The sequence below is a fragment of the Rattus norvegicus genome, chromosome 5 (assembly GCF_036323735.1).
Source record: "Rattus norvegicus strain BN/NHsdMcwi chromosome 5, GRCr8, whole genome shotgun sequence".
NCBI lineage: Eukaryota > Metazoa > Chordata > Mammalia > Rodentia > Muridae > Rattus > Rattus norvegicus.
Window position 1 is genome coordinate 18,499,352 of NC_086023.1, and position 9,985 is coordinate 18,509,336.

Genomic DNA, 9,985 nt, shown 5'->3' on the forward strand with positions numbered 1-9,985 from the left:
TTTTTTAATTGGGGAATTGAGTCCATTGATGTTAAGAGATATTAAGGAATAGTGATTGTCACTTCCTGTTGTTTTCGTGTTACAGGTGGAATAATGTTTGTTTGTCTCTCTTTTCATTTCATTGCAAGGAAATTATATTCTTGCTCTCTGTATGATATAGTTTCTCTCCTTATGTTGGAGTTTAACATCTATCATCCTTTTTAGGGCTGAATTTATAGAAAGACATTGTCTAAATTTGGTTTCTCCATCTATGTTAATTGAGAGTTTTGCTGGATACAGTAGCTTGTGCTGGCATTTGTGTTCTCTTAGGGTCTGTATGACATCTGTCTAGGATCTTCTGGCTTCCATAGTCTCTGCTGAGAAGTCTGGTGTAATTCTTATAGGTCTGCCTTTATATGTCACTTGACCTTTCTCTCTTACTGCTTTTAATATTCTTTCTTTGTTTTGTGTATTTGGTGTTTTTAACTATTATGTGACAAGAGGAATTTCTCTTCTGGTCCAATCTATTTGGAGTTCTGTCAGCTTCTTTTATGTTTATGGGCATCTCTTTCTTTAGATTAGGGAAGTTTTCTTCTATAATTTTGTTGAACATATTTACTGGTCCTTTAAGTTGGGAGTCTTCACTTTCTTCTATACCTATTATCCTTAGGTTTGATTGTCTCATTGTGTCCTGGATTTCCTGTATGGTTTGAGCTAGGAACTTTTTGCGTTTTACATTATCTTTGACAGTTGTGCCGATGTTTTCTTTTCTTTCTTTCATTTTTTTTTTAAAGATTTATTTATTTATTTTATATAAGTACACTGCAGCTGTCTTCAGACACACCAGAAGAGGGCATCTGATATCATTACAGATGGTTGTAAGCCACCATGTGGTTGCTGGGATTTGAACTCAGGACCTCGGGAAGAGCAGTCAGCTCTCTTAACCACTGAACCATCTCTCCAGCCCCGTGCCGATGTTTTCTATGGTATCTTCTGCCCCTTAGATTCTCTCTTTTCTCTCTTGTATTCTGTTGGTGATGCTTGTATCTATGGCTCTTTGTCTCTTCCTTAGGTTTTCTATATCCACAGTTGTCTCCCTTTGTGCTTTCCTTTTTGTTTCTATTTGCATTTTTGATTCGTTCACCTGGCTGTAGGCCTCTGTGTAAGCACTCATGGAGAACTGTTTTCCTGTTTTCTTTCAGTCTTTCCTGAGAACAGGTGCTCTGATTTCAGGTGTTTCAGTGCTCCTGGGGGCTCTCTTCCAGCTGTAGGTGTGGGCAGTAATCAAAAGGTCCTGCCCATGATTGCTCATAGTTCCTTGCACCCAGTGGGCACAGTTGGCAATATGTGATTCCCTCTTGGTTCTGGACTCTGGGCAGTGGGTAGTCTCCTTGGACTTCTCAGGAGTATCTGTGCATCTGAGGGTCCAGCTCTCTTCCCCATGGAATGTGGGTGCAGGGAGCTGTTTGACTGGTTCACTTCAGTCCTGAGCGCAGACCAGAACCACAGGTACTGGCGGCTATCTGTTCCTAGATCCCTGTGTCCAGAGCACTGTGCAGTTTCCCCTTGGACCTGGGATGTGGGTAGAGGTGTGTACAGGTGGCAGTCTGTCCTGCGGTCCCACAGGATTTGGGTGCAGGGAACTCTGGGATCGTATATTTTCAAAAAAGAAAAAGAATCTATCTAGAATGAAAGAAAGAATATTATCTCTGTGCCCAAGTGATACATTTTTGGAAAACTCTAGATTTCACATATACAAAAAACAATGGAAACTAATAAAAACTCACACTTTAGTAATAGGATACAATACCAACATACAAACATGGTTGAATTTTAATAATTCATAAAGAAAAATTTAAATTCATTTAAAACAATTTAAAAACCCTTAGGAATGTTTTCTCAGTGAGATGGCATGCTTTTTTTTGTTGTTGTTTATTCATTTTTACACTCCAGATTTTATTCCCCCCATCCACATCCGCCCCCCTGATTGTTCCCCATCCCATACCTTCTCCCTGCCCTACCCCCAATCTCCACAAGGATGTCTTCACCTCACCCACCCACCAGACTGCTAAACTTTCTGGGGCTTCCAGTCTCTTGAGGGTTAGGTCCATCTTCTCTGACTGAACCCAGACACAGCAATCCTCTGCTGTTTATGTGTTCGAGGTCTCATGCTACCTGCTTGGTGATCCAGTGTCTGAGAGATCTCAGGGGTCCAAGTTAATTGAGACTGCCAGACCTCTTACAGGGTTGCCCTTGTCCTTACCTTCCTCCAGCTTTCCCCTAATACAACTAGAGGCATCAGCAGCTTCTGGTCATTGGTTGGGTGCACATATCTGCATCTGATTCTTTCAGCTGCTTGTTGGGTCTTTGGAAGGCAGTTATGATGGGTCTCTTTTTGTGAGTGCTGATAGCCTCAGTAGTGGTGTCAGGTCTTGAACCTCCCCTTGAGCTAGAACCCACTTTGGGCCTGTTGCTGGACCTTCTTTTTCTCAGGCTCTTCTCCATTTCCTGCTTTTCTTTCAGTCAGGAAGAATTTTAGGTCAGAGCTTTGGCTGTGGGATAGCAACCCCACCCTTCGCTTGATGCGCTGTCTTTCTGCTGGAGGTGGATTCAATAAATTCCCTCTCTTGATTATAGGGTCTTTCATCAAGGGTCCCCCCTTTGATTCCTGAGAGTCTCTCACTTTCCAGGTCTCTGGTGTATTCTAGAGGATCTTCCCAACCTCCTTCCACCTGAGGTCACCTGTTTCCATTCTTTCTGCTGGCCCTCAGGGCTTCAGTCCTTTCTCCCAACCCAATACCAGATCATGTGCCTATATCCTCCCACTCCATACCATTTCCCTCCCCTGTCCCTCCCTCCCTCCCCCCTTGTGGTTACTTTCTTCTCTCTCCCAAGTGGAACTGATGTGTCCTCACTTGGGCCCTTCAGCTTGTTGACCGTATCTGTATCTTGGGTATTCTGTACTTTTTTTTTTTTTTTTGGCTAGTATCCACTTATTATTGAGAATATAACATGCATGGCCTTTTGGGTCTGAGTTACCTCACTCAGGATGACCTTTTCTAGTTCCATCCATTTGCCTGCAAAACTCAGGATGTTCTCATTCTTAATAGCTGAGTAGTATTCCATTGTATAAATGAACTAAATTTTCTGTACCCATTCTTCTGTTGTGGGACATCTGAGTTGTTTTCAGCTTCTGGCTATCACAAATAGGGTCACTATGAAAATAGTGGAGCATGTGCCCCTGTGGCATGGTGGGGCATCTATGGGGTATATTTCCAAGAGTGGTATTTCTAGATCTTTAGGTAGGTCTACTTTAATTTTCTGAGGAACATCCAGATTGATTTTCAGTGTGGTTGTACCAGTTTGCAATCCCACCAGCAATAGAGAAGTGTTCCTCTTTCTCCACATCCTCATCAACATGTGTTGTCACCTGAGGTTTTGATCTTAGCCATTCTGACTGGTGTCAGGTTTCAGTCTCAGGATCATTTTGATTTGAATTTTTCTGATCACTAAGGAATTTGATCATTTCTTTAGGTGCTTCTCAGCCATTTGATATTCCTGTATTGTATATTCTAGATTTAGTTCTATACCCCATCTTTTGATTGGTTGTTTGGTTTTTTGGTGGTAAAGGTCTTGAGTTCTTTATATATTTTGGATATTAGCCCTCTATCAAATGTGGGGCTAGTGGAGATTTTCTCCAATATGTAGGATGCTGATTTGTCTTATTGACTATGCCCTTACAGAAGTTTTCCAGTTTCATGAAGTCACATTTATCAATTCTTGATCTTACAGCATGAGCCATTGGAGTTCTGTTTAGGAAATCTCTGCCTGTACCAATAAGTTCAAGGCTCTTTCCCACTTTCTCTTCTATTAGATTCAGTGTATCTGGATTTATCTTGAGGACCTTGATCTACTATGACTTGAGCTTTGTGCATGGTGACAAATATGGCTCTATTTTCATTTTTTTTTTACATACAGACGTACAGTTAGACCAGCACCATTTATCAAAGATGCTTTCTTTTTCCCATTGTATATTTTTGGCTTCTTTGTCAAAGATCAAGTGTGTGTAAGTGTCTGGTTTTATTTCTGGGTCTTCAATTTTATTTCATTAATCAACATGTCTGTCTCTGTACCAATACCATGAAGTTTTTTATCACTATTGCTCTGTAATATATCTTGTGGTCAGGGACGGTGATTCCCTTAGCCATTCTGTTATTGCTAAAAACTGTTTTCGCTATTCTTGTTTTTTTGCCTTTCTAGATGAATTTGAGAATTGCTCTTTCCATGTCTTTGAAAAATTGTGTCAGAATTTTGATGGGGATTGCATTCAAAAGCCCTGGGCCAGAAGAATTTAGTTTGGAGTTCTACCAGACCTTCAAAGAAGACCTGATACCTATATTTCTCAAAGTATTACATAAAATAGAAACAGAAGAAACATTACCTAATTCATTCTATGAAGCCACAATTACTCTGATTACTAAACCACACAAAGACCCTACCAAAAAAGACAACTTCAGACCAATCATGCTTATGAATATTGATGCAAAAATACTCAATAAAATTCTCACAAACCAAATCCAAGAACACATCAAAACCATCATTCACCAAGATCAAGTAGGCTTCATCCCAGGAATGCAAGGTTGGTTGAATATACGAAAATCTATTAACATAATCCACCATTTAAACAAATTCAAAGACAAAAAAAAATCACATGATCATCTTTTTAGATGCAGAAATGGCATTTGACAAAATACAATACCGCTTCATGTTAAAAGTATTGGAAATCAGGAATTCAACGTCCATACCTAAACATAATAAAAGCAATTTACTGCAAGCCAACAGTCAATATCAAATTAAATGGAGAGATACTTGAAGCAACTGCACTAAAATCTGGGACAAGACAAGGATGCCCAGTCTCCCCATATCTATTCAATATAATACTCAAAGTGCTAGCTAGAACAATAAGACAACAAAAAGAGACGAAGGGGATACAAATTGGCAAAGAAGAATTAAATGTATCACTATTTGCAGATGATATGATAGTATACATAAATGACCCCAAAAATTTTACCAGAGAACTTTTCCAACTTCAGCAAAATAGCCAGATTATAAAATAAACTCAAATGAATCAGTAGTCTTTCTTTACACAAATGATAAACAGGCTAAAAAAGAAATTAGGGAAACAATTCCCTTCACAATAGCCACAGATAATATAAAATATCTTGGAGGTAACTAACCAAACAAGGGAAAAACGTTTATGTTAAGAACTTCAAGTTTCTCAAGAAAGAAATCGAAGATCTCAGGGGCGGCTTCTGGTGATGAGTGGTGGCTGAACCTGGGGGACAGCAGGGGACTCTTAGGTAGGGACCATTGAGGACAGCGGCTCAGAAAGGGCCGATGGCGCATTGTGGAGATGGAGGTGGACTACAGCACCACGGTGGACCAGTGCCTGCCTGAGTGAGAGAAGTTGGCCAAGGAAGGACGGCTTCAGAAAGTCAACAAAACCCTTCCCTCTCAAGAAAAACAGACCCGGACTGCCTCTGACATAGTGTGCACGTCCCGCATCTTGGATGCTGTAGTGAAAAATGTCCTATGAGCTCAAGAGTGGGACTTATTAATGACAATATTATGCTTCTGTCAAAACGACGGAGTCAGTTAAAACAAACAGTTGCAAAAATTGTCCAGCAGTGCTGTACTAATGTGGAGGAGATCACAGACCTGCCAGTCAAGCTGTGGTTGATTGATACTCTGCGGATGGTTACAGAAGGAAAGATGTGTGTTGAAATTGAGCGAGCTAGGCTGACTAAACCCTTAGCAACTATAAAAGAGCAAAATGGGGGTGTGAAGGAGGCCACCTCCATCCTGCGAGAGTTACACATGGAAACCTACGGGTCCATGGAGAAGGAACGAGTGGAGTTTATTCTGGGGCAGATGAGGCTCTGCCTAGTTGTAAAGGATTACATTTGCGCATAGGTCATCCGCAAAAAAGTTAACACCAAATTCTTCCAGGAAGAAAACACAGAGAAATTAAAGTTGAAGTACTCTGACTTAATGATTCAGCTGGATCAGCATAAGGGGTTCTATCTGTCGATCTGTAAACACTGCAGAGCCATCTACGACACTCCCTGCATTCAGGCAGAAAGTGACAAGTGGCAGCAGGCTCTGGAAAGCATTGTTCTCTATGTTATCCTGGCTCCTTTTGACAATGAGCAGTCAGATTTGTTTTAATGGATAAGTAGTGACAAGAAGCTGGAAGAGATTCCCAAACACAAGGGTCTGCTGAAGCTTTTTTACCACAATGGAGCTGACGCTGTTCCACACTTGTTGAAGACTATGGGGTGGAGCTACGAAAGGGCTCCTCGGAGACCCCAGCAACTGACGTTTTCAGTTCTACAGAAAAAGGTGGAAAACGGTGGAAAGACTTGAACAGCAGAGTCGTGGAGCATAACATCAGAATTATAGTCAAGTACTATACTCGGATAACTATGAAAAGAATGGCACAACTTTTGGATTTCTCCATGGATGAGTCAGAGGCTTTTCTCTCGAATCTAGTCATTAACAAGACCATCTTTACTAAAGTAGGCAGGTCGGCTGGAGTCATCGACTTCCAGACACCCAAGGATCCAAATAATTTATTAAATGACTAGTCTCAGAAACTGAACTTGCTGAATCTCTGGTTAACCAAACGATACACCTTATAGCCAAAGAGGAGATGATATGCAATCTACAATGAGGGTCTGGATGCTTCTAGAAAACACAAAATTGGAGATCATTAAAAAAAGAAAGACTGTTTTCATGGTGTACATGTTGCTTTTTCTTACTCTCCGATCTTTTTTTCTAAAATTTTAAGATAGTAAATGTGCTTAAGCCCCCTCTGCCTTTTCCATTCCCTGGTTTCATGTTAACTCTGCAAAACTTTTTTTCCGGTCTGAAGACAGAAAGGTTTGTGTTCCAGCTTTCCTTTGAGTGTGTTCATACCATTTGTTTTTATTCACCTGACCACTACAAGACAATAATAAAACAGGACTTGTGTGTTAGCTCCTGAAGTTGCCTCTGCTTGGAGGGGTGGTGCTATTGATGACTTACTAGAATAAAAACAAGGCATAGACCATGCCAAAGAAGAAGGAGGAGGAGGAGGAGGAGGAGGAGGAGGAGGAGGAGGAGGAGGAGGAGGAGGAGGAGGAGGAGAAGGAGGAGGAGGAGGAGGAGGAGGAGGAGGAGGAGGAAGAGGAGGAGGAGGAGGAGGAGGAGGAGGAGGAAGAAGAAGAAGAAGAAGAAGAAGAAGAAGAAGAAGAAGAAGAAGAAGAAGAAGCAGCAGCAGCAGCAGCAGCAGCAGCAGCAGCAGCAGCAGAAGAAGAAGAAGAAGAAGAAGAAGAAGAAGAAGAAGAAGAAGAAGAAGAAGAAGAAGAAGAAGAAGAAGAAGAAAGATCTCAGAAAATGGAGAGATCTCCCATGCTCATGGATTGGCAGAATTAACATAGAAAAATGAGCCATCTCACCAAAGGCAATCGTCATGTATTTTCTTGAGTGTAGTTAGCCTCCTTGAGGTGGAAGTTTCCTTCTAGTAACTTCTGTAAGTCTGCATTTGTGGATGGATATTGTTTAAATTTTGTTTTTGCCATGGAATTTCTTTTTTTTTTTTCACATCTATGTTGATTGCAAGTTTTTCTGGGTATAATATTCTGGGCTGGAATCTGTGTCCTCATAGAGACTGCCTGACATCTAACAAAGCTCTGCTGGCTTTTAGAGTCTCTGTTAAAAAGTTGGGTATAATTTTGATAGGTATACCTTTATATGTTACTTGACATTTTCCCCTTACAGCTTTTAATGCTTTTTTCTTTGTTTTGTTCATTTAATGTTTTTATTATTATGTAGTGGAATGGTTTTCTTTTTTGGTTCAATCTATTTTGTATTCTATAAGCTTTTTTAAATATTTGTAGTCATCTCTTTAGGTTAGGGAAATCTGAGTTTGTTGAAAATTATCTTCTATGACTTTGTTGAAAATATTTCCTGGATCTTGAGCTGGGAATCTCCTTCTCCTATTCTTATTATTCTTAGGTTTGTTCTTTGCATAGTGTCCAAGATTCCTGGATGTTTCTGAAAGATCCCCGAAGAGATACCCTTTCTAAAGTCGCGGGAAATCGCGGACCCCAGACACAGAGAGACCATTTTGGATGTAATAAGCAAAGGCGAGGTTTATTACAGAGATCTATTACAGGGATCTCCGGGTCGACATGTATCCTGCGCAGGAGACAGAGGTGTCGACCCTGAAGCTCAAAAGTCAGGGGTTTATATAGGGAAGGCTAGGGGGTTTGGCTCGGTTACACACAATTGACTAATTTCTGGCGCAGCTATAAGTGATTGGCTCATTTAAACATGGCAGTGAGATTACAGCACAGCAGGAGTACGTATTGACTGGAGCGTACAGGATTTTAGAAGCTAGGGGCATATCAGGGTTTGAAGGACATCTGGTTAAGGTGTGACTCTGAGTAAGCTGGGGGAGGTGCCTTCCTGCCAGATGGTTAGAGTCAGTCCTGATAACTCTGACTGGTTCCTGCATTCCTTTTCTTTATCTTTATGGTCTGTTAGTCCTAGCGGCAGGGCGGGGCTGCCTGGACTTGCTTTTCACAGTGTTTAGCCCTGAGTCTGAATTTTGAAACTTACTCTTTTAACTTCATATTTTTAAACCTTAAATCTGTATAATTTTCCTTTCAGTTTCGTGTCAGAAATGTTTTACATTTAACATTTTGTTAGACTGGAGTATCAATTTCTTCTATCATATCCTCTAAACCTGAGATTCTCTCTTTAGTCTCTTGTACTCCATTCGTGATACTGTGCCTGTATTTTCTGTTCTCTTATCTAGATTTCTCATATGCAGAATTCCCTCAGTTTGTGTTTTCTTTACATCATATATTTCCTTTTTCAGGTCTTCAGCCAGTTTATTCGTTTTCTTTTCTTGTTTAATTGTTTATTTCTGTGTTTCTTAGTGGTTTTATTCATTTTCTCTTTTTTGGATATTTTTTATTTACATTTCAAATGTTATCCCCTTTCCTGGTTTCCCCTCCAGAAACCACCTATCTTCCCCTGCTTCTATGAGGGTGCTCCCCCCCATTCCCTCCCACCTCCCCACCCTGACGTTCTCCTGTTCATTTCCTCTTTAAAAGCATCTATCATCTTCATAAGATTGGATTTAAGGTAATTTTCTTGGGCTGTAGCTATGTTAGAATATTCATGGCTTGATATAGTAGGATAGCTAGACTCTGGTGGTACCATACTGTTTTGGCTATTGCTGATTGTGTTCTTACACTGGTTTATAGCCATTTGGGTTTTGTGGTTATTATAGATTTAGATGCTGATTTCTGAGTTGGATGGGTGTTTTTTGTTTGTTTGTTTTGTTTGTTTGTTTTTGCATTTCCTCCCTTCTCTCTGTCTTCTGGCCAGAGTGGCCTAGGCCTCTGGTGACTAGCATTTCTTCAGGTCCAGTAGTGTGTCCTCTGGGATTTTTGTGGCCTACATGTCCTCCCAGGTTTTGTGTGCTAACCTAGTCTCTGGCATCCTTAGAACTAGTATGGCCTACTGATCCTGAGGCCAGCAGGTGAAATTGTGGGTCAGAAAATGAAGTCCATGGGATTAAGTTGGGTGTGTTTTAATTGGACTTGGTGGGCAAGTATTAAGTGTAGGGGCTTCCTGGTTGTCCTTGGTCGATGCCCGCACCCACACGGCACCGAGAATCGGGCAAAAGCCTGCGGGATTAAAGAAACACACACACACACACACACACACACACACACACACAGGTTATTCATGCTAAGCAAGAAAAGGAAGGGAGAGACTCCTGTAACTTTATTCACCAAAATGTATACCCCAAGTTGACCAAGTAGAAAAATTCCTGGAACCACAGTGAGAAACCCCAGCTCGAGACTTCAGAGACGTGCCCTGAATTAACTAGGGAGAAATCCAGGAAGACCAGCCTAAATCTCAAAAACAAAAGACTGGTAAGACAAGA

General features: G+C 40.9%; 1 pseudogene; it reads left to right on the forward strand.

Annotated features, from left to right (window-relative positions):
* Window positions 1-6,712, forward strand: part of Psmd12-ps1 (proteasome 26S subunit, non-ATPase 12, pseudogene 1) — an 81,955-nt pseudogene extending 75,243 nt beyond the window's left edge.
* The last annotated feature ends 3,273 nt before the right edge of the window (window positions 6,713-9,985 follow it).